The following is a 6,521-nucleotide window of genomic DNA, read 5'->3' as shown; positions in this document are numbered from 1 at the left end:
CAAGGAGGGGATGTGCAGAAGTAAAGACGGTGGGTGCAGAGCAGAGCAGAGGAGGCTTTAAGGTGGAGGTGGTTTGAGTTGAGAGAATGGGGGTGGTTTGGGGTGCAGGGGTTAGCAGGGGGATTTAGGATGCAAAGATATACTGATGGGGTGGATAAAGATGTATGTTGTGTGTAGGGCAGACTATTCATTTCATTGGGCTGCTCTATGCGGCGCTAGAAATGTGGAAAAAAGTTCCTGACCCTTTTAGCAAACAATCGGTAATTAGTAATGATTCTCTGTATTTTCTAGCAACCAATCTGGGAGTAATAATGATGTGTAGTAACTGATTACAACCAATCAGTGAGAGGTAATGATGTGCAGTAATCTCTTGCAACCAATCAGGAAGCATAAATGATGTGCTGTAACTTCTAGCAACTAAATAGTGGGCCGTAATGTGTGCCGTAACCTCTAGCAACTAGTCAGTAAGCAGTAATGGTATGGTGTGCTGTAACCTCTGGCAACCAATCACAATTGCTGCCTGATCTGCTGCAGTAAACAGATTTTTGAGTCTAGCTGCTATTTATTGTATGCCTCAGAGCAGGTAGAGAGTGAAATTGCATAGAGGGGAAATCTTCCACTGAGGACACTATTTCTGGTGGCCTGGGGGTCCCCAAGAAGGAGAAGCAGCCAGCTGGCAGAGGAAGTGGTGACGGTGGCTGGTGATGGAGGTTTTTGTGATGGGTAGCTTAGTACTTCATACACCCGTGACCTCACTTAGTGGCAGTGGAAGTGGTAGAGAAGAACAAGAACTTCTATGAAAGTGCCAACCTCAATGAAACTTTGTGAATCTGAAAAACTTTCTGGTTGAACTAAAGGGTAAAAAGCTAGAAGTCAATATTAATCTTAGTCAGACGTCTGAAAAAACAAAAAAGCAATACATAAAAATGTAACCATTTAAATAATACACCAAATATGATGATTAGGGATGAGCCAGATGTTTGAGTCGAACGTATGTTCGACTCAAACATCGGGTGTTCGCCTGTTCGCCGAATAGCAAATAATTTGGGGTGTTCGCGGCAAATTCAAAAGCCGCGGAACACCCTCTAAAAGTCTATGGGAGAAATCAAAAGTGCTCATTTTAAAGGTTAATATGCAAGTTATTGTCATAAAAAGTGTTTGGGGACCTGGGTCCTGCCCCAGGGGACATGTACCAATGCAAAATAAAGTTTTAAAAACAGCCGTTTTTTTCGAGAGGAGTGATTTTAATAATGCTTAAAGTGAAACAATAAAAGTGAAATATTCCTTTAAACTTTGTACCTAGGGGGGTGTCTATAGTATGCCTATAAAGTGGCGCATTTTTCCCGTGTTTAAAACAGTCCCTGCACAAAATTACATTTCTAAAGGAAAAAAGTCTGCTCGCAGCTATAATGAATTGTCGGGTCATTGAAAAAAAATGGCATTGGGCCCCCCCTTCCCAGCCCATTACCAGGCCCTTTGGGTCTGGTATGAATATTAAAGGTTACCCAGAAACCAAAATAAAAAATTCAATTGCGTGGGGGTCCCCCCAAATCCCATATCAGGCCCTTCAGGTCTGGTATGGATTTTAAGGGGAACCCCATGTCAAAATTACCCAAGGGGCCTGATGTCCATAATCTCCCTTGTCTCTCCATTGCCACAGCTGTCATCTACACCCGGTTGTCTTCAGGTTTGGCTAACTTGGTAGGCTGACTTGGGTTGATGCTCATGTGCGCATGAGTTACTGCATCCTGCCACTGAGGCATGCCCAGAATATACACTCAACTGAGCATGTGCGTCTCATCGTCCAATCAGAAGACAATTTCTAGCAGAATCTTATAGGGAAGAAAAGACACACGAGGGGGATATATTAAAATTGGAGCACTCCAAATCTGGTGCAGATGGGCATGGTGGACAATCAGCTTCTAACTTCAGCTTCTTCAGTTAGGCTTTGACAATAAAACCTGGAAGCTGTAAATTGCTATCCAAGTCTATTTTACTATAAAAAAGCCTTTCTGTTAAAAAACTGAGTATACAAAACTTTCGTTTTTAATACTTTAAAATAAAGAAGCTTTTTAACTTTCAGCTATGTGTAAGCAATACAAAAATAAAAGTCCAAAAAAATATTAATGATACATCCAGATTTTGTTATTATTATTATTATACACGATTTATAAAGCGCCAACAGTTTATGCAGGGCTTTACAATGTAGAGGGGGGGACAGCACAATTACAGTACAGTTCAATACAAAAGGTACAGGAGGGCCCGGCTTGTAGAGCCCAATCATGGCATAGTGAATACCTGGCTGTTAGAGATCGCCACTTTACAGGCAGACTAAGGGGACCCCCAGGCACTATATTTAAAGGATTTTTTTGTTTTATTGTTGCACTTTAAAATAATTTCTCCTGATTAAAATTTGCATTGATACATGTCCCCCAGGGCAGTACCCGGTCCCCCATACCCTTTTTATGGCCAATTACATGCCTATAAGCCTTCAAAAATTTTCAAATTTGGGTCCCACAGACTTTAATAGGGTTTGCTGTTCGGGTGAGAACTTTTTCTCTGTTTGGGAGTTTTGGTGTGAACCGAACAAGGGGGTGTTTGGTCCAACTCTACCGAGTACAAGGCCAGCATTGTCCACCCTAATATGTAATATGAGTTTTGTGTAGACTGGTTGGCTATAGTTATTCTACAATTGGTTGTGAGTGTCATCGGCGCAAAAGGAAATAAATAAATAAATGTGAACCGTGATCTGCTGCAGTACTGTGTGCCCTTAGTGGGGGTCAATAGTGCTCTAAGAAGAAAAATGTTACTGCGCTGATCTAATTATCCAGAGGTATTTAATCTCTGGGGATATGGACATAAGTGAAATATCAGGGCCACAATGTACCCAATCTAAAGTGTGAATAACCTGAATACAAACAATAAAAAATATAAGAAATATATGAGTCATACAAATGTGACACACTGATCTAGATATATGATTTAAGTTTGAAATCACTGTGTCACATTTGTATGACTCATATATTTCTTATATTTTTTATTGTTTGTATTCAGGTTATTCACACTTAAGATTGGGTACATTGTGGCCCTGATATTTCACGTATGTCCATATCCCCAGAGATTAAATACCTCTGGATAATTAGATCAGCGCAGTAACATTTTTCTTCTTATAGTTATTCTACGTACTTCGTTCTCACGACATTGGTTTTTAACTTTGGTAAAATGTCTATAAATAACACTCAGGAAATGAGAAGAAGGTCAAAACGTCTGATTCTCAGAAAGACCGTCATAGCTTTCAGGTCTTGGCTACCATGTCTGTCTTCCTCGCCATCGTGTTCCTGTGTAAGTAGAATGTTTTTTATTCTTTATATTATCTGAGTATTGGTTGAGTGTCTTTTCTTTGAGATTACGTGGAATACACAAATCATCTTATTTCTATGAACCAGTTGGAGGCTCTTCATAAAATTTCGCTTATTATATTTGCATCTGTTGACTCGTGCTGCTTTATAAGTATTGATTGTAAGCTCTGTTCGTGGTCTTGTCACACAGGCTGGAAGGTTCCCATCTACAGGGGTAGGTGTCCTCATTGTTCTGCTGAGTACCCCTTGTCTCATTTCATTAAAAAATAATTTTTAGGTTATACCCCCTTCCTCAGTAGATCCCAGCCTTGTATCTCCATCCCTCATCTTATACAGCTTTTGAGGGATGGGGGGTCTGATCTCTCCATAAGGGAGCTGAATTAAGGTACCTGGTTTAGGGACATGGTGAATACATTAGGACTGCAACTAACGATTATTTTCATAATCGATTAGTTGGCCGATTATTATTTTGATTCATCGATTAATCGGTTAATAACCTAAAAAAGTGTGGTGTATAATTTAGTTAATATGTAAAGTAAAAAAAAAAGACAATTTATTCTTAAATATCCCTATGAAGTGATAAATACCGTATAAATTACCAACTATATGGTTAGGGAGATAAATCTCTAATCCACTCTGAGAATAATTGACAGAATAGATATACTGGATATACTATTAGAGGGCGAATCTGGTAAATATCATCAGACTCAGATCAAATTTTTTTATTCAAAGAAAAAAATAGTTAAAGACAGAACTTTACAGAACTGGAATATATTATATGCTGGCCATACAACGTCTTCCGTAAAAAAAAAAAAAAAAATTAAGAACTTTCCTTCGATTTTCTAATCGTCAGTGGGGTTAAATCGACATTCATTTTCAACCTCAGTGACGGGAAAGTTTAGAAATAATAGAAAACATCTCGGTCAAAAGAATTTTCAGACCGTATATGTGGTTTTCGTTCAGAAATTACTTTTATTTTAAAACTGAATGTTAAAAGCAAGAGAAAATTTCAAACAACATTCTTTCATTCAGCGAATGTACAAAGATTTTTTCGTATTTTAATCTAATATCTAATATTTAATCTAATATTAGTGATTTTTTTGCTCTTTTTCAACTATAAAGGGCTACATTTTCATTTTTTTTAAACCCATTATGTTACTAGCCGATTAATCAATTTTGAAAATAGTAATCGATTAATTTCATAATCGATTAGTTGTCGATTATTGATTCGTTGTTTCGTCCCTAGAATACATAATTCAAAGTCTGATTGCTGATTGATTTGAACTGAATAGGGGTGAAGATGATAAAAAAAAGAACTTCATAAAAGTGATGGTGGGGAGTTGGATGGTGGATACATAAGGCATAAGAGACGAGTCTTGGTAAGAAGGTTATGATGGAAGCATGGAAGGATCTGATGGGTGAATTAACTTGTCCAATTATTATTATAAAGGGGGCTTATGGGGTGAATATGAGGGCAGTTGATGGGACACTATTGTGGAGTGGCTACATAAGGTCTGATTGCTTTATCCATCCTCACCAAACCATGCTTTAGTTTTTTCCATGTGTATTTGTGAAGAAAGAGTGACGGTTCCAATGTTCTTTTGACTTGAGAAAATCGGGATCATAACAATATTCTTGTTAGAATTGTATAGATTTTCACTGAAATTGGAAGAGAACAAAATGACTGGAACACATAATGACAAGCACTGTACATAATATTTTCTAAATAGTGCATTTTTTATTTTTAGCATTGAACGTCGGAAAATCTGGTGAGTACAGAACTAAAACCGATACCACAAATAACACTAATAAAAAAAAAAATATCCATGTGAGCCTAAAGTTTTCCATGTGAAGGGGTTTGGTTCATTGCTTATAATTTTCTAGAAGGCTTTTCAAAATCAGCGTGGGTTAACCAAAATTTGCACACAATTGAAATTAAACTTTTATTTGAATGTATCACAGAAATGCTTGTTGGAAAGGATCATAGTGTGGAGACTTTAATTTGGGTTGAACTTAAATACAGCAAAAAAATGTTAAAGTTCAAATTTGATAGAGTTTCTAAGGAATTCTATTTTTTAATGCTTTGAATTCAATGGGAGTCCTAGACGAGCAAGACATCCAAAGGATGTGGGAAGATGGGCACAGTTATGGGGGATCATTGCAACATATACATTAAGGCCAGCTTAGACTAGTAGTAGAACTAATCTTATAAAGTGTTTTTTTTTTTTTTAATGGACACAATTTTGTTTCCTTTTTGCATGTGGCACATTATTTATGATTAAATTGTGAGTGAATAGGTAAAGTAAGGAACTAATTCCTTCAAGGCCAAAAAAATCCTAACATTTTCAATATTTGGGCTAAACATCTATTTTAGTTGGATCAACCAAATGTAAAAAAATATAATTTTTCTCCAACAACATGAAATGTTAAACACCCAGAATTATAAAAAATGCCCAAAACACTTCAATCCCTGTGTTTGTGTTATAACAATACAATGTCTATGCTAAAAATATATATATTTTGTTTATTAATAGAGTTGAGCGGACACCTGGATGTTCGGGTTCGACGGGTTTGGCCGAACTTTGGAAAAAAGTCTGGGTTCAGGACCCGAACTTGACCCCGAACCCGAACCCCATTGAAGTCAATGGGGACCCAAACTTTTCAGTACTAAAATGTCTCTAAAAAAATTATGGAAAGGGCTAGAGGGCTGCAAATGGCAGCAACATGTTGGTAAGAGCATGGCAAGTACTCTGCAAACAAATGTGGATAGGGAAATAACTTAAAATAACATAAAATACATAAAAATAAAAAATATAGAGGAAAAACTGCAAACACTGGAGGAAACACTGCAAAATATATTTTTTTGCGATAAATGGGTGTTTTTTGAATGGCACAATAGAAGAACACTAGCTAAAGTGTTTATCTCACACGTACAGATATGGAGGAAACACTGCAAACACTGGAGGAAACACTGCAAATTTTTTTTGTTCCCTAAATGGATGTTTTTTGAATAGCACAATAGAAGAAAAGTATATAAAGGGTGTATCTCACAGTAACATATGCAGTGCTGGTGCAATATGCAGAGTATCTCACAGGAACATATGCAGTGCTGGTGCAATATGCAGAGTATCTCACAGGAACATATGCAGTGCTGGTGCAATA

This window comes from Rana temporaria, chromosome 13 (genome assembly GCF_905171775.1).
Source record: "Rana temporaria chromosome 13, aRanTem1.1, whole genome shotgun sequence".
Taxonomy (NCBI): domain Eukaryota; kingdom Metazoa; phylum Chordata; class Amphibia; order Anura; family Ranidae; genus Rana; species Rana temporaria.
Note: the sequence above shows the minus strand (reverse complement) of the source record.